General features: G+C 45.7%; 1 protein-coding gene across 2 annotated transcripts in view; it reads right to left on the reverse strand.

Annotated features, from left to right (window-relative positions):
* Positions 1-26,323, reverse strand: part of MBD2 (methyl-CpG binding domain protein 2) — an 809,238-nt gene that overhangs the window by 716,599 nt on the left and 66,316 nt on the right. The gene's annotated exons all lie outside the window — the stretch shown is intronic.

Here is a 26,323-nt window from a genome sequence, read left to right on the forward strand (position 1 = left end):
GACAGCCCGGTCTTCTATACTTTTTATCAGATCCATCTGTAGTGGGATTCAGGGTGCAATTGAAATCGCCACCCCATATCGTGACTCCGACTCTGTACGGGCCCAGCATCGCATACAAGGACCGAAAGAAGACGGGGGCATCATGATTGGGCACCGAAGTGTTTACTATGCATACTTCTCGGTTCTCTACCATGCCATGCAGCACAGCCATTCTACTTTAAATGTGATATCCGGGTTTACCCATATGAGTTGAATATGTGGAACGTACCATCACACTATCCGATGCGTTGGCCAGTTTCTTATGCATATCTGCATTCAAATGAGTTTCCTGGAGTAGCGCAATCCCGACTTTATGTCTTCTTGGGTACGTTAACACCCCTTGACGTTTAACAGTTATTGAGACCCCGAACGTTCCGGGTCATTATTCTTACCCCTTCAGCCATATTGCGCTAATTCCCAAAGTACTGATGGGAGCTCTGGACTGCATGCCGCTCCTATTGGGATTGTGTCTAGAGCATCACCTAATTTGACAGGCTTCCCCACCCTTCCTCCCTCCCTCCCCCCATTACCCCAACATATGAATAAACTTGCCCAAACTGTAACTGTCCAGCAATGCCCTGCATGCTTTGACTTATCCTGCTTCCGCTCCCTGAGCGCCCAGTGTGCATCCGGGGCTCTCGGTATCCAACGGGTGGGTACAATAGCATATATGGGGGTAGTAGGTGGTTTCCTTTCTTGTGCCTGGTTCTTGTTACTTCTGCAATCGGCCACATCATCGGACTACAGAATGGTTAACCCTTCAGCTAACAGTTTTATTCCAAAAAGGTCCATTTTGGTAAATCCTCGAATGTCCCAGTTTTCCAACCGTCTAAGATGGCCAGGCATTGATACAGAGCATCGCAGTCTCCTCCCACTTCTGTAATCACTCCGCAAGTGGGGTGGGGGGGATTGGGGTGGGGGGGGGGTGGCGGTCTTCTCATTGTCCATCCAGTCTTGTGCCTCAACTGGCGTCTCAAAGAGAACCAGTCTTTTACATTGTGAAGAATCTTCAGCTTGGCCGGGTAGATTAACATATATTTGAGAACAGCCTTTTTCAATCTCACTTTCGAGGCAATACATTGTGCGTGGCTTTTTTGCACCTGGAAGGTGTAGTTCGGGTATGTAGCCAGTTTCGCAGTGGCCCTCATTTGTATTTGTATGTTGCCCCCATTCCTGGAGAATGCTAGGATCTTCCCGCTGTCTTTATAATTGAGGACCTTCGCTATTATCTGCCTTGGTGGGGCTCCCGGTTGTGGTCTTCGTACCAAGGAGTGATGTGCCTGGTTGATTGTTAACCACCCCCCCATAGTGGGCTAGTGTAGCAGACTCCTCACTCCAGCGTTGTCTTGGGATTTAGCTTATGCAGCAGTCATTATTCGCGCACAGCGTGAGGCTCGCGTGTCTCTTATCGTTGTCCCGTCTCCCCCTCCACACAGAGTTGGGTCTCATGACCTGCCAAAACAGCATGCAATGCACGGCACTCGCCTCAGGCCTTCCGGATGACTCATGTGCTGTCAGCAACACAGTGCTGCTGCCTGTAGGCCAGTATTAATTACCTTGGTGTATTCAGCCCTACACCCCACAACTTCCTGTGTGGCCCTGGGGGTAGCGTGCTTTCGGGCGGCATCCCTACCAGAGAGCCTCCACTGTTGCTCGCTGGCCTCCTCTCACTGCTGCATATTTCACAATCTGGCACCAAAGATGCACACCCATTCAGCTGCTATTCTGATGTACCAGTGTTAATGGATGCTCTTGCCACTTACTAAATTGTACCTTCAATGAGATTGGGTTCAAAGTCTTTGTGAATCTGCTGCCTGGCCCTGGACCTAAACCCAGCAGCAGGACTAGTCGTCACTACACAGCAAGAGTATGGGGTGGATTGCTGTTACAACCACGTGGCTTTGTGTATTGGCTTTAGCTGTACCCATCCTCCTCTCAGCCGTGGCTCGTCTCCCGTCTTTCACTGCAGTGTTCGATCTTTAGATTCCTACGTCCTTTCAACGTTATGAATGTACGTTCATGTCAGGAGTCACTTCCCAATGTGATGAGCTCCTCTCTCCTGTTTGCCCTCATGTATGGAAGCACCACTTCCAGCCTCACTACATGACTTGCACTTCACACGTTAGCTCTTAATCTTTGCTCATGTGTATGGGGCACCAAAGACACATCCCGGTGCCAGCGTGTTCCGGTTTACGCTATTAAACTGCAACCGAGATGGCGTTGTATGCATTTACAGCAGCCCCATGGGGGTCCTCCAATCCGCCTACGTTACACCATGGGGGGACTCGCACCTCGATTACTCAGCTACAATGCTCCTGCACGTGCTCCTCCCATGCCTGGGGTTCTGACTTGCACTGCCAGCTCCAGCACGCTGTCGAACTTCTTCGTAATGTCTGGGCAGTCACAGCGTCCACAACCCTCACTGAAAAGGCCTTATCCGACCTCCGTGACCCCAGCTACAGACCTTCTCCGCAGTGAACAACTGGCTATGTGCGCAGTCACTCGCTTTCGGCAGCTCCTTCTCGCCTGTTGCTGCTACAGTGGCATCTTTTGCTGGCAGCACCGGCCATCTTGATACTTTGTCACCACTAAGATACAGGATGCTTTCAGCTTGCACCAAAGCAATTAGCCTTCACTGAGTCTTCAGTTTACACATAAGTGTTCCTCACCACTTCATGCATCTGCTGTTTTGAGTCGAAGGCCAAATGCACATTGTTAACGCTTCTTTTAGCCAGGATCATGCAGGTCAGCAGGAGCGCACAATGAGACACGTCCTACTGCATGGTCTCGTAGCCAGGCCCCCACTTTAGATCTTTATGTTTTGGAACTCTGAAGGAAAGCAACAAATACAACTTCCACAAATCCCCTTGTGTACATTATATTGCGTTTAGAGTGTAAGGGTTAGTTTTGGATTTGGACACAGGACAGAGGACAATCTTTTTTGTTATTATCCTGACACAGACGTTCTTTAGTTTTGTTGAGGCAAGAAAACCCCTCTGTGAGATAGGATTCCCCACAACCTGCTTATTAAAAAAAAGGAAAAGTCTATAACCAACACTAAACATGCCACTTTGTCGAGTCTTACTAATGATCCCCTTACAACTCACAGAAAAGAACTTGAAAGTACCACCAGTATCACTTAGTCAGACATGTGGAATGTAATTAATTCAAGTACATATTTTTGCAAGAATTAATAAGGGGGCAAGGTAGTCTTAAGAACCATTTATAATGGGCTCTCTAACCAAATTGCAGCACCTTGCAGATATAGTTTTTGAGAGCCAAATTAGGGCACAAAATAGTCACTCATCACTAAACATTGGCATGTGATAATTCATTTTGGGGAGCAGGAAATGGTACGCTGTGTGCATATGGAGAATTGCTATTCCTGCCAGGGGGCAACTAACCCAGATTTGTCCATCTTGAGAACATGGGCACTAGGCTCTTAACAGTTGTAGTGGGAACACAACTTAATAGGTCAGGCTTTCTTATAGGCAAACAGATTTGTTTATGGAGAGATGCATGAAAGGATAGATGAGCAATTATACGTATAGAAGATAGATGTAATTGTTTGCACGGTTGAAGTGAAGAGTGATCAATGGGAATGGGCGAAAAGATGGATGCACACAATTGGATGGATGGGTGTGATTAGATGAATTGTTGAAAGGGTGCAGAAATTAAGTGAATTTGGTGGGATGGAAGGATGAAGGAGTGCGATTGGACCTATAGATTTGTGATTGGATGTATACATGGGTGTGATAAGGTTGATAGAAGATGGTGCAAATGGATGTTGGGCGTGATGGATAGTTGGGTGTGATTACGTAGATCGGTGGAGGAGAGAAAGATTCATAGACTTGTGCAATTTGATAAACTGGTGGTTTTTAATTGGGAAATTGGGTTACTTGATGAATGGATGCTACTGAATGGGTCAAACATCTCTTTAAATGAAAACAGGTACAGGTTCCAGTTTCCCTGGAATCACATTATTAAGTGCCATTTAAAGGTGCACTCCCATATGAAGATCCAAAAGGTATTTAGAACAAGATGTGATCAGTATCTGTAATCCTTCAAAATGTGATGAATAGCTGACATGTGGACTCCTCCCAGAAACGCAACAACACACTCGCCCAGGTCTTTTAAACTGAAAGGGAGCAAACCCTGAGAAAACTCTAGCAAGCCTTTTCATATTTCAAGAACCAGGCGACCAGTGATCCACTCCCAGCTTCGCCCTTTCCCCACGTGTGATACTGGGCTACATTTCGCTAACATTGAGTCTAACACTGGCATCTAGCACTATGTAAAAAGGGTTCGTCTGTCAGGCATAACATCAGTTTTATTAGAGCATCTATTGCCCAGAGTGCAATTGGTTGCAAGTTGCAACCATTTAAGAGGACATGTTAGAAACGTGGATTTCACGCATTTTGTGGGCTAAATACTAGAGCTGGGCGATAGACCAAAAAGTCATTTCTCAATATTTTTGGGCTTATTGTCGACATACGTATCAATATTGTTTGTGTGTTAAATGCTCAGTTGTAAGCCGTCAACTACATGTCAGTTGTTACAAACCCCTTTATTTTGGTAAATGGCTTATAAATAAAGTGCAAATACAGGGTTCCTCTTCCTGTTTGAGAATACACACGGCTGTGTGTCTCATTATATATCAATTTTGAAAATCTATTGATAAAATCTCCAAAACTCGATGTATCACCCAGCCCTACCAAGTACATCTGTAAACATTGGTATCCTTTTCTAAAGAGAGGGGTCTCCTCTCCAGAGAGTTTTACAGACAAAAATAAAAAGGTGGCTTCTGTTAATAAAGTAGTAATGCAGCACACAAATGAAAATAAAAATGTGTGTACCAAGCAAAAGTGAGCTAAAAAGCATCACTGAACATACAAAGACATGATATGATAGCGTATTTATAACGCGCCTAATACCCAGAGGTTTCTAAGCGGCGACCCGGGGATTGTACCTGTGGTGCTCCATGTCGTCTTGCTTCCAAGGCAAGCACTTTGCCCCTGAGCTATCCTCCCGATGCCCCTGCCATAACATCCAGACTTATTTTGTCAGCACCTTTCATTTCTTGTGAACATTATCCCACACTATTTTGTACCATAGCAGTAAGGATTGGCAATAGGTTTTTAAGTATGGGCTTTTTCTTATTTGACTAGACTCCACTACAACGGTATTATTTGAGGATTGTGACTTGCCCCCATCTTAGAATTAGGTTTCGATTAGGCATTTATCGCACCCATTTTACAATTCAATAAACACCCTTGAACTATGATCACTTGTGTCTGTCTTGCTTTGATACCATGCCTTCCTTGCACCCCTCTGTCGGGCTTGGATCTTTCACAACAAAGTTCCAAAGGTTCCCCCTCTGTCGGGCTCAGCCGTTTCAACAATACTTGCAGGGGGCTCCTTTCCCCAAACCTATTACACACTGTCTCCCTCAATCGGGCTCAGACTGGTTTCGGATGTAGAAGACTTTCGTATGTGCAAAGCTTTCTTTACCGACCTCCGCAGGACCACTTCGACTCACTGTTCAGCTTTTTCTCTCTGGGTTAATTATGCTTACCTTTGCATTTGCAGTTCATTCACTTTTATCGTTACAAACAAACCACCCTTCACAGAGAATTTCGAGTGGGCTACTGCCTTTCGTCGGACCACTCCGTTACTCAGTATGGCCGATTTCACAGCTGTCCTTAGTTGGAAGTTCTTTCACAGGTCTGCCTTTCTTCGCGTCTCATTCACACGCATGCAGCCTTCACTTTCGATATAATGTTGCCACTTCAAACTTTAACACACACCGGTCTGTCAGGTTGCTTGCCAACTCACCAGCTGTGTGCGTTTCTTTCTTGATTTTACGATTTCCAATTCACAAGTCAAGGTCAGTGCCACAGGAAATAGGATGGGTTAGGTGAACAAAAAAAAAATAAATAAAAAAAATGGGGGGTGGGGGTGAAATACCACATCTCACCATTGCGCTGCCTCACACACCCACTCCCCGAATACCCTTCACCCAGGTGATCCTAATGCACTGGTCCATCCACAGGGCCTGGATTCAAAGGCGATGGCCATGCTTTGGACACCTGAGAGATCCCTAGGGACTAGGGGGTGAGACACTCTTGGTTTCTCACACTAAACCATGATAGTTTGAGAACATAATTTACATCAATGTATTCACCAATCACAGTACACAATACAATCCTAATGCCGCTTGGCTGTCCTTCATGCACTCAATGCGTATATCTGTTGTCTAGCCTTCGAATGTCGCAACTTTCGTTGTTTTCGTGAAAGTGCTTTGACTGCATCCGATGTACCCGACTAATGTAGTATGCAATTCAATGTCACTGCATATCGTTAATTGTGCATGCGTTCTACTTATAAATTAAAGCAGAGCCCTCTACTGCAGGCAGTTGCGCTTGGGGTTGATGCACTGATTAAGACCAGCTCACTTTCCTGATATAGCGATGTGCCGCAAAGTATACGGCAGAGTCCAACAACGAATGTGGTTCTGCTGTCTCTCAAAGCAATCCACAATGCACTGTTCACACTTTAGATTGTGAGCTATGTAACGAATATTGAAGGCTTTGGAAGCCAGTTTTGACATGGGTTCTCTGAAACATAAAACTGAAAATATCTTGCTTTGGAAACTGCTGAGATTGCAATTTAAGTGAATGCCTATGTAGGGATGCAGCTGCCCACATGCGCTTACAGAGCGAGTTTCAGTATTTAGCCCTATCCCGGAGTGCAAATTAAGCCAGGACCAAAGACCTTTTGAAAGACTACACTGGCTGTAAAATGTAAAAAGGCTCTGCTTTGAATGGGGGAGAGCAGACACAGATAAATAAGGAGAGGGCAGGTGGTTCCCATGCTAAATTGTATCAATTGTATGACCATGTGGAGATAGCTGCAGCTGTATAATAAAACTGTTTAAGAATAAGACAAATTAGGTTCCAGGCGTTTCATTTTGTGCTTTAAAGTTATTTTCCAAACACAAGAGGGAATACAAATGAGTATTTTCCCACAGGATGCGACACAACCACCACATTAGTCATCTCTGCTAATTGAACAGTTTCTTTCATTTGAATTTACTATATGCATACAAGAAGATGGTCCTCGTCTCATTTTTATTCAGACTATGGTCTGCCAAAGACTCAATCAACCTGTGGCGCTTTGAAGCCATAACAAATGTCAGTAGGTGCTCTTAAAATAATATGCAACATGACATAACTAAGTTAATCATAAGACACTTCTCCCAATCAAAGACCCCATACCCCATAGACGAGAATTTAAATAACCCAACATGTTGCACCCACTTCTGGAGTCGCATTACAAGCACGGTGGTAACAGTAATAACATGTGGTATTTAAAATGCCTTCTATTTTGAAAATACCACCTACTCAGGACTCAGAATCACATGGGCTATTTAGAGCTCAAGATACATTGAAAGTACAGCATGGGGTAAAATGGCGTACTTTACCACATGACATAAATACAGCATGTTAACTAGCTGGTAGTTTACAAAACGGTAGGTATTTTTTTTCAAAAAATGTTAATACTGTTAGCACTAAACATCTAATTAGGAGCTGTGAATTTTTTTTTTTAAAACAATGAAATGTCTGTGTAATGAGGATGTATTGGACCCACTTAAGCCCACTGCAGGACACATTCACAGTCTATGAACCCAAACCACTTCAGAAACAATTCCAACAAGCCTGCTAGGCACACCATAAAATCCCCAACAGATGCATCTACATCTCCACACTGCACTCTCGCCTGCTCTTGCCTTCTCCCTCCATCTCCCCATCCCTACTTTATAATCTCCAGCCAGTCACGCGTTAGCTCGATGGCAGACCCCATCAGTTCCTAGCCAATCACACCTCCCAGCTGAGCCCCTAGTCCAGGCCAACAAGAAGAGTGTCAGTGGCTGCAATTGGTTTATCTTTTATAACCCGGAATAGATAAACGTAGGGACTGCTACACTCGGGGACGAGTTATAACAAGACAATACAGTGGTCAACAGGAGCCCGGGCAGATGTAAATCAAAACAAGATGAATCGGCCGGAGAACGATCACATTACCACAGACAGGCATAACATGAGCAGTGATCGAAGTGCACGAAAAGACGTAGTGGAGAAACACAGAAACACACACAGAAACACACACAGAAACACACACACACAGAAACACACACACACACACACACCCCCCCCCCCCCCCCCAACACTTGCACCTGCTGTTTAAAGGAACGCTCAGTGCAGTGCACTGAAAGTGACGTTTTCAACTTCTCCCTACACTTTTATTTTAAAACAAAACCATTCCGGAAAGGTTTATTTTTAAATTAGAAGTATAGGAGCTGTACAAGGTAATTAAAAAGGTATAGGAGCACCGCTCACTTCAACCACTGAACATGAGTAAATAGTGCAGTGCTTAGATATACATATTTTGAATATACATATCTTGATGTAAATGAATTGGCAACTAACATACCATTATTATTTACAAAAATGTCAATTGAGAGAAGGAAAAACAGTAGAAATCCCAACAGGTTACCCATCACGGCCATTGCATGGTCGAAAGGATCATGCTTCTGCACGGTGACATGTGGCAAGCATCCCACCTCATCAAGAGAGAGAATTAATATATTTGTACGGATATGTACATGTGTGAAATTGAAAGGGGAGGCGGTTGGGTGTTGGGGGATCGTTAAGGGGAGACGACAGCACCAGCACATACATGTAATATTAACTAACAGCCGTCGCCTGTCTGCGAGGGGCACTGGAGGTCATCATTAAAAGAAAAGCAATGACGGGTGATTTTGTTTGAAAGGTTCAGCAACGACACCTATAATCAGATTTCGATGTTTCCAAGTATAAGGAATACTTTAACATAGCTTTTGGATATTGTAAAAGTTTTATGTATTTGTATATACTTGATTTTTCCTTTTCCTTTTATACTTACACAACTGTATAAATTGCATATTTTAAATTCTTTTTTTTTGATTATGTATAAGTAATATGTGTAAAGTTTGAATTTTTCTATCTATATCACATTAAAGTATTATTATTTAACATCGTCTAGTTTCTGATTAAGACCTCATTGGCAGTGCTCCAGGACCTTAACTGTTGTGGCAACAAGTATCACAGGGCGGTGCGCTTGGACAATACGGCTCTCAATTAGAATTACTGTAGCAACATAATACAAAGAGGAGCTTCTGCTTTCTTTAAAGTTACATTTTGGACAATGTAAACTCGTCAGATGAAAAGGCCGCCCTCGCCGTCACCTCGTTCTGAAGCAGCAGCACAGTAGTTATCAAAATGCACAGACTGTGCAGTCGGATAAGGACAACAGATTTGGCAATAATTGGGACAAAGGGGCACTTGGGTTGGGCACTACTGCTCCCGGCATGCTGAGATGTAAAATAAAAGATTCAGCTAACAATATTGCATCAGCTGGACCAAACTGCCATTCAAAACTGTGCAACTTATTCCACTAGCAAAGGCTTCATTAGGGGCAGAGTGCACATTGTCCGATGCACGTCCCATCCTAAACGTTGCCTCAGCTATTCCAACCTCATGCCTCGGGGCCTTATGGGCTAGATTTGAAGCATGGTGCACTTCTGATCCTGTACGTCTTTTAAAGGGCATTTTGATAACTGCAGAGTGTATAATCATACAAGCTACACGTTACTCTCATTTTCTCTGCAGAATTCCATCATGGAAATACTCTACATGTTGGGTTTTGTGCATGTGATGTATTTGCATACTTAGAGCGCACTGTGAGCCCTGGTGCTTATTATGGAGATCCCAACAGAAAAGGGGGGATTTTTAAGACAAAAGTAAAAAAAAAAAAAAAAAAAGAAAAAAAAAACACAATAGCAGTTATTCAGGATAAAGGATAGCCTTTAGGTTCTTTCCTAAACTTATAGTGTGGGGCGCTGTTGCGCGGCAACCAAGATGGCAGCTCTTATCTAGAGCTCCCACCCCCGAGCCCAACTAGGGCGGAAACGGGACTTCTTGATTTGATCATGCAGCATCTTGGGGCAGGCAGCCCCAGCGGCACATAGATCCTTCCTTGGTCCCGATCGGTGGCCGGGAAGCGGGGGGACGAGCGACTTGGTCTGCTGTAGCGGTGAAGGACCGGGAGCGGAGTGTGACCGACCACCCGCCGTGCCATAGGAGCTGGCTGATTCAAACCCGCTGAGGGTCTGGAGAATCCTGTGTCAGGTGAGAAACTTGGAGGACCCGCGGCTCCTCCCTGGCACACAGATGGCAGCGTTCGACGTCAGCACACAGGGCACCTCCCCCGCCGACAGCACAGAACTATTACATTGGGCTACTGGAGCCAGGACAGATGCCGCAGCTGGGTGGAACCTGGGCTGCGGAGCAACCTCCTGCGCACTTGCAGCAGGAGTCTCCCTGTGTGGTCCCCGGGGACGCTGTGTACTCAACTTCATTCAGAGGCTACTTCACGAGGCATTGGTGCTCATCCTCGATGGCTGCAGCGGCTAGTCCGGCAATCTTCAGTGAACAAGCTTTAAAAGACAAGCACTGCGTGCTACTCTGGCTACCATTGTAGATAACGCTCAGCAGCTTGCTTGAGAGAACCTTGGCAGGCATCTTGAGGACAATGTGGCGACCCCTCCCCCCCCCAGATGGCTCATCGGAGCCCGCAGCGATGAGTAGGAGCCTGGCACTCAATATGACGTATTTCCAGTGGACTGCTGAGCTATAGGGTGCACCATCTCGGTACAGTTCTGGTACTGTTCATAATCTGCTTGTTTTGCCCTGCAGGGGGCCTTAGCTGTAGCCTATGGAGATCAATTCGACCCAAACAGCCACCTAAGGGGCTGTGGCCACCTAACGATTGCACCTCTACTGAAAGTGAGAACTACTGGCCTAATATCAGCAATGCCCTGTGGACTGCCCAATGGGGATATTCAGTACCCTTGTAGCACTCATCCTTGGACTGTGATCCTCATCTTTGTGAAGCATGATAAAAGGGAGCGCAAAAAAACTGCTCAATGAGCCAATACACCAAATCCGCTCCCAAACCATTGACCGCCGGCGGAACATCTGCAACATGGAATTGGAATCAATACAGATGGAAATCACCGAAATTCAACACATGATGGCATGCATCTAAGAAGGATTTGCTAAAGTGCACAACAAAGAAGGATTTGCTAAAGTGCACAACAAGCTAGATGACATGACCAGCACCATCGACTCCATTAAAACATGTATAGATAAGACAGACCAACGTCTAACAGAGGCTGAGACAAAAGTAGGCACAGTGGAAGTTGATGTGTCCACCATGAGCGATAAACTGGCTACAATTTCCAGGCGAGTACTCCAGGTGAAGAAGAATGACTTAGAATCACAGTCCCGCCGCAACAACATTTGCATTATTCCCTGATAGTAATACTGAAACATCCCTGAACTGTGGATAAAGGCCACCCTATTGCCACTTCTGGGGAACCCAGCATTATCGCCACAGTTTTCTATTGAACGCGCCCATAGATCCCTGTCTCCTAAACCTAAGCCCAGTGCGCCCCCACGGCCCATCATTGCCCATATTCTCAATTACCGAGATCATGACGCTATCTTTCGAGTGGCCCACGAACAAGGAGACCTGATGCTGGGATCGAACAGAATACATATCTATCCTGACTTCAGTGGCTGGTTAGCAAGAGAGGAAATTCTTCTTGGCAGTTAAGAAATGGCTATGTGACAGTAACATGAAATATGCAATGTTACACCCAGCCAGGCTACGTGTGGAGTGGAACAACAAGACCTTCTGTATGTTACATGGTGAAGCCATGACTTTTTTTGATTAGACCTTACCAACTTCCTGAACCCAGAGTACGAAGCCCAATTGCTGTCCTTGTAAAAGTGGACTACTATCTTCCATCCTCGCATGCCCTGTGGATCGCTCTATGTGGAAATATTTGCACAACTTTATTGCCGCATTGTCATTTACTGCGATACTTTTCCATGGTCCTGCGGTTGATGAAAATGTTAACCCTAGCGTGAACAATTACATAAGAAGTATGTGAACACTCATCCCTTCTCTGTGTCTAAGTCCGGCATTGGCCTGGTTGGACCTGTGCACCAGCTTCCCCATGCAATGTTGCGTTAATGGTTGGGGTGTTCTTTGGGGGGCACCACCCCAGTTTCAAGGGCGATATGGGAGGGGGTTGGCGAGGGATTGTTTGGGTTGTTAAAACAGCACTTGGAAAACACTATATTCACACTAACCCAGCTGTCCTTAGCTACGGGTTGGTTCTACGTATAGTTGACCCTTACTGTATAACAGCTGCATTAGCCTGATGGTGGTCCCCCTGAAGGCAGGCTCTCCAACTCCCTCACAGACTTCCAAGGCTCCCTAATCTCACCAGATGTTAGTGTTCTAATGGGAAAGTTAGGAAGTGTGCCTTACAGCTACTCTATAAGACTCAACTGGTTTGATTTGCGCGTCAACCGTTACTGTCTCCTCCTCACCAACTTCTTCTCCCTCATGTTTCACTCCTCCACCTTCCTCTCTTGGTTACTTTTCAGTTGGTCCTACTACCACTACTACCTTTGCACTATACTCCTTTTATTTCTCACTCTACTTCCCTCTTCACACTTATGCTCACACACTGCCACTCCTCCCACTAGTACTACTACACACTACTTCACTCCTCCCACACTACTATGCTTCTTTTCTTTCCCTGCTGCACTCTCAGTCGGTCTGGTTGACAAAATAGCGTCTGGAGGTTGCTGTGTGGCTGTTCTGTTTCTGTGCGGGCAGGGTTGGCAGTTGGCATCTCCTTTTTTTGCTGCCATGCCGCGATGAACAGAACTAAGCACGTGAGTGTTTTGGGTTGTGCTGCGGGCGGCTCAAACATTCCTTTTTTTGTTCTCTTGTCTTAGTGGTCTCAGTGCGTTTGGGCTGTCTCTGGAGTTTGACTTGTGGCTCTTCATGGTTGCGGCCTTCATCAGGACGTGGTCAGTTTGAATTCCCAACAAATGTTTGTCTGCAAGTGGGGGACAAGTTTGTATGTGCATGCTAAAAATGATGGGGTATCCCAAATTACAGGAAATGGCTTGGATTCTTTTTTAAATAATTGTTCTAAATCATTAATATGAAGGATGGGCACCCCGCATAATGCCTGTGCGGGGGTGTGGGGACACTTTTCCCGACGTAGGGCGCTTGGGCTGTATTCTACACACCACTGGTGGCAGGAATATATACACTACAAAAATGGGTATGATACAGAAATGACATGCACCAACACTGAACATTTTCCTACACAGCTCCAACTGTCGGTGTAGGATACAGGTAAGAAGTCACCTACTTATTGGATACGATTTACCTAGTTTTTATAAAAAACACTATTAAGTTATAAACACAACCAAACAATCCAAACCAAAGAAACAGTGCATGTTTCAACAGTTTCATTGCACTTCTAGCCTCTACTTCCCTTATCCCCACCCCCCTTTACGAGTCTATTGCTTTAAACATTCTGTTTCCGCAACCTGTGGTACGGTCTCCTCTTCTACAGACTCTGCCGGGTCACCTATTGACCCAAACAGTTTGACTATCAATGATTTCCAGGCCATCCGGGACTCCGTCTCCCCCCCCCCTGTGCTACTCGCTTCTTGCCATACCATGGTTTCCGCTTCCGCCCATTTTTGCAAATCTCTCCACCACACCTCCACATTTGGCACGTGGCATGTTTTCCATCCCATGGCAATTCTCCTTTTTGCAAGCACATAAGCCAGATCCCTCAGTTTACTCACATGCCTGAGCTTCTGGGGTCTTGGGAACCCCCCCCCCCCCAGCAGACAGGCCCACACTGTATCCACTACAATCTTGACCCCCTTTTTTTCCAGTTTCCCTTTCACTTCCCTCCAGAAGCTTTCTATGATCGGGCATGACCAGAACATATGCACCATGCCCGCGTTCTCATCACACTTGGGGCATGCTTGCCGTCCTGCATTCTCAAACCTCGATATCCTCCAAGGCGTCATATATGCCCTATGCGTTATGTACAGTTGAATCTGTTTCAGCCTCGCGTTTCTAGACACCTTATGATACTCCTGCGCCCGTTCCCACATCCCGTCTTCCATCGGGGCTCCAACTTCCGTTTCCCAATCTAGTCTCAACTGCGTGACCTCCTTCCCCACTTAAGACATCAGCATTTCATACAATCTGGAAATCTCATGTCCGCCTTCATCTATGTCGTATATCGTATCTGTGGTGGCATCAGATTCATACTCCAACACAGTTTCAGGCCATGTTCTCTTAATCCTCTGTACCATTCTATAATATGTAATGTACTGGCCCTAGTGCAACCCAGTTTCTTCCCGCAGCCCCTCAAAAGTAATACTAGAGCCCTCCCGCCAAATGTCACCCATTGTTGCCACCCCAGCCGGTTCCCAGTGTTTCCTGAGTATCATTAGTAGCTGCACATCTGCCCCAGTTAATGCAACCAGCGGTATCTGCGGAGAGCATGGGGACGGGTTCTCCATCATCTGGCATGCCCTGCGTCACACATCTTCCACCCCAGTAGCATCATTTTAGGGCGCCCTACCATTTCCGCCCTGGGTACCAACATCATCTCTTTCAAATAAAATGGTGCACAATCGCGCCCAAACAGCCTAAATTCCGAGGTCTCCTCGTCAGAGAGCCATTTGGCAACATATTGTAATTGGCTTGCCACGTAGTAAACCTCATAGATGGGCAGTTTTATCCCTCCTTTGTCATGGAAGTTCTGTAGCTTCCATAAAGACACTATTTTGCGTGCCATGCCACAAAAAGTCCCTACACATGCTATTCAGTTTGGTGAAGAACTTCTTAGGAATCAGGTACGGTATATATTTCCGAAGTAGTGTAGGAGCCTTGGCAGAACCACCATCTTTAGCATTGCTCCCCGCCCCATCATTGCCAAGGGTAGCTTTGCCCAAAATTGCATGTACTTCTCAATTTTTTTTAATGGCTACTTCTGTGTTGCACCTATGCTCCTCTTCCACGGTGTGGTATATATCTATCCCCAGGTACCGAAATGTGCTAACCGGCCATGTGCTATACCGGACAGCACAGCGTATCTCTCCAACACTTCTAGGATGTACTGGAGATTTTCTTCTGGGAATCGCAAGTACAGTAGCATGTCATCTGCGTAGAGGGAGATCAGATGCCGCTCCCCTTCCACCTCGATGCCTATGGTGTCATTTTGCTGCTTCAAATATATTGCTAGAGGTTCCAGGGCCAGTATGTAGCGCATTGGAGACCACGGACATCCCCGTCTAGTACCCCTGCTGAGCTGCCACCTTCCCGATATCACAGATCCTGTCCTAACTCTAGCCAGCGGTTTGCCATATAATATTTTCACCTACCTTACATATCCAGGCCCTAACCCGTAGTACTTCAGGGCCGCAAGCAGCCATGGCCATTTAACTGAATCAAAGGCCTTAATTGCATCCAAAGACACAATTGCCATTTCATCATAACTTTCACTGCCACATTCAATGATTCTCTGGAGTCGCCTGTGGTTATTGGTAATATTTCTATGTGGGACATAGCCTGTTTGATCCGGGTGTATTAGTTTGCCAATAACCTTCTTCAGTCTATTTGCTAAGACAGCGGTCAATATCTTGATTCAGCATTGACAAGGGTCTATAGATGCCGCAGCTGTGCCCAGGTTTATTAGGTTTGGGGAGCGGTATTATGACGGCCTCGCTCAGTGACTCTGTAAGTTTCCCGTCTCGAACACTTCGTTTAACATCTCTAACAGTGTGGGGAGGACCTCTTCCATGTATACTTTGTAAAACTCACTTGGGAGTCCATCTGTCCCTGGGGTTTTACTAGTAGGCAGCTGCTTCACCACCTCCCCTAATTCTTCTAAGGTAATCGGGGCATCTAGTTCCTCTCTCTCCTCCTCGCTTATCTTGGGCAACACCATGTCCTCCAGCGTTTCTTCCATTATAGCGCGACTACTCTCCCCGTCGTCTCTGTATAATACCTTATAATAATCCACAAACGCTTGATTAACTCCCTCCTGGGTGTCCTCTACGCTACCGTCTTCTCTTTCTATAGTCCTGATTGTGACTCTGGGGGTCTCACGCTTCTATAACCACGCAAAAAGTCTCCCCAGTTTATCACCTCCCGCATGCTGTCTCTCTCCGTATTTTTTATAATTCAGGTTACACAATCTATCCCAGTATTCTGCACATGTTTGCTGTAGCCCGAGTGTCAATTCTAGCTTCTCTGCTGTATCATCTTCGCCCATTAAAGCCTCTTCAAGTTTTTCCTCCGTCTCCTGTAGTTCAGCTAAAATCCCACCTTGTAGACCCTTGGATTTTGCTATGGCTACCCCCCTCATGACAACTTTAAAGGCCTCCCATAGTGTTCCCGCCGAATCCACACTCCCAGTATTTGTTTCAAAATAATTTACAATCTCCTCCCTCAAGTCCTCCCTAAAAACGGGGTCTCTCAACGCTTCCACTCGTAGGCGCCATGTCGGGATCCTTGCTCTCGGGGGCAGTATTGCCATTCGAGAATCGGGGGCGTTTGGTCCAAAAGGACCCTGGCTTTGTACTCTATTTGTGTGATCTCCGCTATCATTTCAGGTGATGTGAAGACATAATCCAGCTTCGTGGATAACTGCTGTGGGGCAGAATAATGAGAGTATTGCCTTTCCTGGGGTGCCTCACTCTCCATGCATCCTCCAAACCAAAGTCACTCAGCAAGGTCTGTAACGCTTTGGCTGCAGGGGCCGGTCTAGCCATCTTCCCATCCAATCCGTCTACCCTCGGGTTCAGTACACAGTTGAAGTCCGTCTGTCTCAGCTACCACTTGCAATCAATGAAAAGGGACATGTGGCACCACCCAAATAAGCACTCCCCTCGCATAAGCAGAGTACGATGAACCCACCAGCACTCCTTTCAACTTCCTAGCAATCATGTCCATTCTCTCTCGTGTAAGGTGGGTTTCCTGCAGCACAGTGGAGGTATACTTATGGTATGCTCTATATTAATTTACAGATACTGGCACACTTGGCACAACACTGTAGAGAAGGAGTGGGATATTTAAGAGTCTTGCATTCACTTGGCTACTACCCGATAGGTAGGCAGCAAAGCAGTATATAATTTGACAAATGTAATAACCCCAGGTGCAATAAGATGTCCGTTTTTAATCATGTCATTTTTTAGACGTGCATGCAGGTGTGTCCTTTTTATTTGTGGACACAAACACATTTGGTGGGAATGTGGACAAACTGCATCCTGGTGGAGGCTATGGTTGGTAGGGGTTGCAGGTTGGGCTCCAGAGGCGGCCGACACACACTGTGTGAAGTAACCACCACACTGCCAACAAAGGGCAGGTCACACTAAAACAAAGAATGAATTCGATTTTGAATAAGTCCCTGAATTGGCCAGGGGCTCCGTTTATGTTGACAGCAAGAATTCTCAAACGTAGGTGTTCCCTCCATCTTTAATATATGCTGATACCTGCTACATTGTGAAACCTAGGCCCATTGGTATAGAACAATCCTGCAGCTTACGGTACATATCTCTCACACTACTAGTGTAGACACAGGCCGCAGGCACGGCCATGCATCAATGCACAATTGAATACGGCTGTGGCTATGCACATCCGGTCTAGCTTCACACATAGCCGTCCAGGCTGAAACACCCGACATACCTCAACACCTCTGCCACTATCATACAGCGACTACCACTTAAAAGGAACCCGATATAGCTGGCCTCACATAGACTCTCTCAAACAATAGCAATCTATCTCAAACCCTCAACAGCACCCACCCACGTGTCTGACCTCTCTTGGGTCTGTTTAGTTGAGCCTTGCCAGCCACCCAATTCTTAGAACGACAACATGCACACATACATCTCCTAAGCTAAACTCCCTAGAACTTCATACCACATCGACTACGGTCTCCAAGGGCCTTCCAACTGAGGAAAAAGTGCATTGAGGCCACACAAGTGTGGAAAGAGCGCTATATAAATAACCAAATACAATTAAGAGATAAACTGGCACAGAGAAGAACTCTGGGGTAATGGGAAGGTTAAGTCAATATGTTGGAGGAGAACAGAGAAGAACATACTAAGCGATCTGTACCGAGATAGGAGACAGAACCTGCTTTAGTTGGAATGTACGTATCCTCAATAATCCAATCAAACGGCGGAAGATACACCTATGTCGAAAGACACAAAGTTAAAATCCAGTATTCGTAGGAGGCCCATGCCTTTTCGGTGGCTGCGAGGGATTCGCTAGGAACTGGGGTGGAAACTGATTCTATACTGACCCTGGTGCCCAAGTCTCTTCCATTCTGGTGCAAAAATGCAAAGGCAGACCCTTTAGGTAGATATGTCTTGGTGTATGGGTCCCTTGTGGGGAAAGAAATGTGACTGATGAAAGTTTATGGCCCTAATGTTGATGACCCCCAGTTTTATGCAGATATTTTTTATGAACTTGCCTGATATCCACCGATTCCTACATTGTTGGGGTGGGGGTACTAGACGGATCCACCAGCACTCAGAGGGCTCTTTCGTGGGCAGCATCTACCATTCAAGAGGGCATGCATTTACTTGGGCTGATGGATGCCTGGAGAACATTACATGCCGATGACCGCTCCTACTCATTTTATTCGACGGTCCACAATTCCTTCTCCCATACAGACATGTGGTTCATTTCTGATGCATTACTTGGAGGGGTGAAGGATGCCTTGATGCTCCCTCGCACCTATTCTGACCATTCCCCAGTTAGCATCTCCCTGACATTACCAACACTGTCCAGGCCTCGTAACACCCGTCGGTTTTAACTGCTAGCACTACAGGATGAAGTGTTTTGCGTCCACTATTGATGAGCATGTGCAATTGTTTTTCGAGAAAAATGTAGGCTCCATGCGCTCGGCCGGCACGCTCCGGGTAACTTTCAAGGTCTACATCCGGGGGGATTGTGATGTCCACAGAGTTCAGTGTCCTCAAAGCAATCCAACATAGCATAGCGCAATGTGAAGGCGGACTGAGGAGACTACAATGAGCACTGGCTAATGAACCCTCTATGGCCATGTTAGCACACATCAAGGAGGCCATCGACACCTTCAGGATTCCTGCTGAACAAGAAATTAAATTCTTTGATGCCCCAATGTCTGCTCGGAGGTACGGGGAGGGTGACAGACTTGGTAGGTTGCTCGCTCGCATGGCACATGAAGAGAACGGCCATGGATGCATTCCACTCATAACAGATACCTCTGGTAACCTAGTACACACACTTATGGCCATCAACAGGGTATTTGCAGGTTTCTAGAAGGACCTTTTTTACTAACAAGGATACATGCACGCTAGAAGAGATTGATATGTTTCTCGGAGCGCTCCCACTCAGTCAGATATCACAAGATACAAGGGCCCTACTAGAGCTCCCCATCTCTTTACCTGACATTTCTCAGGCAATTGACCATCTACCATCTGGGAAAGCCCCTGGTACTGACGGTCTCACAGATGAATTTTGCAAACGCTACAAGAAGACCCTCGCCCCACACCTTTTACAAGTATGGCGAGAATCCCTCGTGCCTGTCGCTTTCTGGCCAACCTGCAGATCAATGCAGTTCCTATTATCCCCTATCCTTAATTAATACAGATGTAAAGTTGTTCACGAAGATACTGGGCACTCGGCTGATGCCAGTCATGCCATACATTATCCACCCGGATCAGTCTGGGAAGGTCCACAGCATTGAATCTGCGCTGCCTCTGATATATTAGCACAGATAGATCCGGGGGTCCAAGCGGTGGCTGCTAAAGTAGACATTCAAAAGGCATTGATTCCGTGTCTTGGCGATTCATGTATGCTCTCCACACAATTTGTGATAGACAAGAGGGACCCATCAGGGATGCCCCCTGTCACTCCCAATATCTGCTATTATTGAACCATTGGCAGATTTAATAAGACTTAAACAGACACTGGGGGATCAGAAAGGCAGGCGAACCGCAGATAATTTCCCTTTATGCAGATGGTGTGGTGTTATACATTCAGAACCCCTGGAAACACTTAATGCCTATTATGGAAGACATTCTAAACTTCAAAGAGGTTTCAGGTCTCCGAATGAATTACAGCAAATCTGAGCTATTCCCCTTACAGACATTATCACCCCACAGGGATTCAAGAGGGACCCAGTGACCATACACTACTTTGGGGTGACAGTTGCAAGACACAGCCCTATGATACATGACTGCAGCTACGATGTGTATATGGCTCAATTACGGGCTAAACTCATGGGCTGGGCCCATCACAATAGCTGGTAAAATAACACTCCTCAAAATGACTGCTCTCCCTAAACTCTTGCATCTCTTCCTCAATGTACCGTTGTGGCCTGAGCATTATAGTTTCAGGAATTGGAAAGCGAAATGTGTACAATCGTATGGCACTCCGAGGCAGTACGATTAAAATGGGACACACTAACACAGTCATGTGATAGGGGAGGGTTTGCACCCCCTAACTTCCGGCTGTACTGGATGGCTGCACAAGCACAATTCACAGCCTTCTGATTTGGTGACAACTCACCTCCCTCGCATACTGCTAGAAACACACTCACCTGGGAGGACCAGCAATCACTAGTGCTTACTGCCAGATTTACGGACAACTGAGCATTCGGCCCAGCAAGCGTCACAGACTTGGCCTGGCGTAATAAAATGTGGATGATATAGGTGTACATACCCCATACCATCAAGACTTCCCTCTTTGGAATTGTGTTTCATCCCTGCCGCAGGTCAATGCTGACTCTCGTGGGGTTTGGATGTGACACACATTAGGAGCACTGTACTTGGAAGGCAACTCCATCCACACCACCAATGTCCCTGGGCTAATGTGCAGTACGACCTTGCAATGGTTGCACTATGCGGGCCTGCGCAAGGCATGTAAGAAAATGCTTTGCTGGGTTTTGTTCCGATGGCGTGCGACAGTCTGAGCAGAGTGTGGCACCTATATCACTTAATACAAACTCACTCAGGCGTATCACATCACAATGTACGAGCTAATGGGCGGAAGATCTCCAATGATATGTCACTAACGATCTCTTGTCTGATATGTGTGCACAAATAAGTAAAGTGTTGTATTACTCCTGATTCCAACTGAACTGGTATCGCTACACTCCAGGTAGGCTGCATATGTTTTTTAACAAGGGGACAGAGGCATGCCAATGTTGTAATTTCACCCATACTAAACACTTTCATATGCTATGGGACTGCCCGCAAGTTGCAACCTTATGGAAGGATGGGTGTGTTTCTCTGTTTCTCAGTTTGTTTCATATCTTTGACCCCACCATTAGGCAACATGTGTAAATGTGTATGGCTATGCCTCCTTCTAGCCAAACGCTGTATTATTCTACGCTAGACAATAGACAAAAACTACTTGTTGAAAGATGTATGGCCTAACAATATGGAAGAGCAATGGGCACATATGCAACTGCCTGAATCTCGCCCAAGTAACATTTGGAACCCACTTAAAATGTACCTTCTACGCACAACGATAATGCCGGATGTGGTCTGTCCCCCAAATTGATGTGAACTATTCCCCAACGCCTACCCCGCACTGAAATCTTTATACGAGAACTACATGGGTCCACACCATGTGTACTCATCGTTTATTCTTCAGCAACTTGTAATGCCCAGGTCTCATCGGCCCAACCTTTCTGCTCTGCTGTTTTTTATATCCTGCTGTATTGTGTCATGTGTTACCAAGTGTGTCAATAAAGGTAGTTTGAAAAACTTTAGAGTGGTTTTCAATCGACTTCAAAGATAATTGGAGGGTGTTCCAGAGAGTAGGAACCGCCATTGATAAGGATCGGCTGCATACAGTCGCCCTCCGATACCAAGAAACACAAATAATATGAATATTTCAGTAACAAGAGATTAGTGGTGGGCCTGAAAGGAGTCATTCTAATACAAAGATAAGACGGGCCCCGTCGATGAAAGGCTTTATGTATTCAACAGAGCTTTAAATTTGATCCGGTTCTCAACTGGGATCCAGTGGAGTCTATGCAGTACAGTTACAGGCAAATTTAGGTAACCCAGTCACCAGCCAGGAAGCAGAGTTTTGCAATACTTGCAGCCTGTTAAGATGGTACTTCGGCTGAGCTAGCAAAGTCACATTACAACAATCAATTCCCAGAACAGAGGAAGCAACTACTGGTCCACAAGAGCATGAGAACATAAGGTATGAGATTAAAATGTCTCGCACTACATCCAGCAATAATTTGAAGCAGAGGAAAAAGGGAGGCAGTGATATCAATTCCAAGATTTTTACGGAATCAACCAGGGTTGGAGTGCGCCCAAAGAGGGCAGTCAAAACTCTGAGGAACAGAGTGACCGTGTTGTCGGTGGTCGAATCACCAGGATTTCTGGCTGGTCTCCATTCAGTTTCAGCCAGTTATTGGCACATCTTTCAAAGCAAGGTCAGTAGCCGCACTCCTAGGAGTCCAAATCTGAATTTATAGTAAGTGCCAGAACATGGCATGTTCATGAGCAGTGTGTATGCTTGGAGATCCAGGATCTGGGCAGTCTTCCTGTAGAGCTATAATATCTGGAGCTTATGGCGGAATCCTCCTCATTGTGGTTCAAGCTGAGACATGGTAAGGAATATTTTAAAGACCAAGACGACTCTTTAAGGCTTTTCTGGGGTGCAAGTGGTTTTCTGCAAGTCAATGTTTCCTTAGAAGGTAGTTCGAGATTGGGGATCCATCAGAGCCTGTTTTTTTGCCCCACTGCGGGCTGAGGTTGGCAGTACCACCCAGAGAGACACCTTGTTCCGTAGCATTACATTTCTTTTGCAAAGATACTGGTGGACTTCCAATCCCTTGTTCCAGATAGCCATGTAGATGGTGCACAGACCATAAACATCCATGCTGGCTTCCAATGGAGGCCAGTAGAGGGCTATATGACCATGGGTGGCATGTTCGGTTTGAACTGTATGATTTTTAGGGCTTTGTTGGTAGCCGTGCATGTTGGTCACTGCAGTAGTCCAATTATGCTGCTCTGGTTACTTCCCCTTTGTTTGTGTGGTATTTTGCTTAAAACACAATGTTTTGGACAACAATTTGCTTGGAACCCCACCACCGACTATGCTGGCCAGTGCAGATGGCATTTGTAGTTCAAAACACCCAGAGGACCAAAAGGCTTTTGTCTCCAATGCATCTAGACTGATTGGCCAGACCACCATCTCCCTTCAACTACCACCAGAACCCAGTCAGTGCTCCAGGTAAGATTTTGATGTGGGAGTATGTTACTCCCCATCTTTAAACTTTGAGAGGAAATGTGATTTCAAAGCCTTTCTGTTGGAGAGGCAGATTAATGTGGCCCTCGTAATGCAGGCCCCTCTCTCGTCTCGGCGTTACATGAACGAAAGGTGTACATTGTTCCTGGTCCCCTAATCCCCATGACCACAGTACCGCAGATGCGAAAAAACGCTATTCACTCAGACAACCATACAGACCCTGATGACATCTCAGAGGAGCTAAACCTGCAGACATTGGAGCAATTGGACCGACTGTGACCGTGCAGGGAGCCAATGACGCCACCGCTAGGACAAAGACGTAAATGCATGGACACAAAGCATATACTCATCCATCACAAAGTTACACAAACAAATAGGCCACATTGCTCAGACACAAAGAACATGCTTGTACCCACTAGGATAGAGGACATATACTCTTTTGTGATGCTGGAACGCAAGACGCACAGGAAGAAACATGAGGCATGCAGAATGCAGTTAACATAAGTTGCCATGAAAATCAAGATGGAAGATGCAGCCACATTGAAGTGGATGAAATGCACTGGGAAGACTGAAGGATGCAGAGAGAGGCCAGACTCACTAATTTAGGACACAGACCAGATGGCTCATGCAGCCGGGTTAACATTTTTGCGAAGGCTATCAAGGGAGGGAGTGTTTCACATCGGCACCCAAAGGTAGACGTGAAAAATAATCTTAGATTAATTAAGAAACAAAGGTTGCTGAAAGGACAAGCGACACACCAAATCAGACTAAATGTGACTGAAAGGTAGCTCAAAAAAGTCTCCAGAGGACAGGGAAGGTATGACACCTACATGTCTAAAGGCTAAAATTCCTTGCAAATGTTGAGCAAGAAAATGAAGCCCGTGGTCTCTAAACATGCAACTCAAGACTGAGGGACAAAGTCTATTTATTCGAACTAGACAAAGACAAGTCATTCCCATCCATCTTAGGACAGACGATACAAAGTAATGCTAAGTTGAAAGCTAAATGTCCTGGCTGAAGGCCTAGAGGATCGAAGATTGTAACCGTATTGATACAGACAGCACAGTTGGGGCTGTTCTCATCGCCTTGAATTGTTGCTCATGGGCTGGTAACCTAAGGATGAGAAGGCCTTCACTGACAATCACTACTTGCCTGCCGTGCCAATTCACACTTTTTTGCATCGACCAGTTATAATGCACTAAACCGACGTGCATCTATGTGCAACATTTAGGAAGTGGTTGCAGGTGGAGCTACAAGATGATGTGAAACCAATCAGAACACTAACCGTATATGGATGTTATATTTAGTGTACCCCACTAACCAACCCCAATCTACATTGGGTATCTTGGAGTAACTTGTAATTTCTGACATTATAACCCTGTATAACTGTTGACAAGCCTGTAACCAATCGAGAGCATTGGAAACCTTGAGATGTCTAGAAGTGTCCCGGTTTTCCTAGATCTTGTTAATAAAGCAGTGGTTTGGTCACATTTCTGGATTTTTCCATTTCGTGGGAGTGGGGATTTTCGCCGAATTTGACTTCTTGCTTTAACATTGGAGGCTTTCACGCTCCTCGACTACACTCTCAAGTTAACAGATAAAATCAGTGTGCAATAGAACAACTGTCCTGAACGTAGCACAGGAGCACCAACCCTATGTACTTGCCCCGAATGCAAACAATAGGTACAACAGCATAAACCTTTCAATGCTTCTCTCACACAAAACAGGTCATCTTGAGTAGCAGCCGATCAGGCTTCCCTCACTCAAACAGAAAGAGTGAATCAGAGCAACAGCAACGCAAGTTGTCAACGTGCAGAACAAGTGTAGAGGAATAGTGCAAGTTAAGCTAGGGTAGACGATACCCAAGCAGAGAACAGATCAGGAATGGGTCTATAGAACCGGTGCAACTAAGGCTTTAGGCGTGCACACTCCCTATTGATATAGAAAGGGTATGCCATGGACCTTGGATCATGCTTTCCTCACAAAAACAGTAACATCATGGGTCTCAACAGTACAAGATTACCACAGTGAAGTCAATCACTGCAGTAGAGGTTCCACTCTCACAAAAGAAACTGCATGGGATCGAACAGTGCAAGCACCCCCACACTGAACAGGTAAATGAAGGGTCTCAGAAATGCATGCTACAATTGCATAGAACGGGAACAGCATAGGCTTAGCAGTCCAATTCTCCCTCACCAAGAAGGTGCACAGCAGTGGGTACATGATCCAAGCTCTACTCATATAGAATAGGAATTGCATACCAGCAGTGGGAGCACCACCCACATAGAAAAGGAACAGTTAAATGCCTCTGCAGCGCAAGCTCTTCACAAATAGAACTAATATAGCATTGATAGCAACATAGGCTATCTCTGCTTCCAGAATACGAAAAACTCCACATAGTAGGAATGTAGTAGAATTTAATTAAAAGCAATTCATCCTTACTTATAGGCCTATAGCATTGATAAATGTTGACGCTAAGATTTATATGAAGATCCTGGCAAATCGGTTAGAGAGCCTCCTCCCAAACCTGATCCACCCGGATGCCTAGCCCTATGCCTAATTGAATGCCATTTGAATGCATATCTAGCCCTATGCCTTCATTGATTGCCATTTGAATGCTTATCTAGCCCTATGCCTCATTGAATGCCACTTGAATGCTCATCTAGCCCTATGCCTTCATTGATTGTCATTTGAATGCTTATCTAGCCCTATGCCTCATTGAATGCCACTTGAATGCTCAACTAGCCCTATGCATTCATTGATTGCCATTTGAATGCTTATCTAGCCCTATGACTCATTGAATGCCACTTGAATGCTCATCTAGCCCTATGCATTCATTGAATGCCATTTGAATGCTTATCTAGCCCTATGCCTCATTGAATGCCACTTGAATGCTCATCTAGCCTTACGATTTTACTGAATGCCATTTGAATGCTCATCTATCCCTATGCCTCACTGAATGCCACTTGAATGCTCATCCAGCCCCACCACTTTATTGACTGCCTCTGGACGCTCA

The sequence above is a fragment of the Ambystoma mexicanum genome, chromosome 6p, assembly GCF_040938575.1.
Source record: "Ambystoma mexicanum isolate Mex_15411 chromosome 6p, UKY_AmexF1_1, whole genome shotgun sequence".
NCBI classification, from domain to species: Eukaryota; Metazoa; Chordata; class Amphibia; order Caudata; family Ambystomatidae; genus Ambystoma; species Ambystoma mexicanum.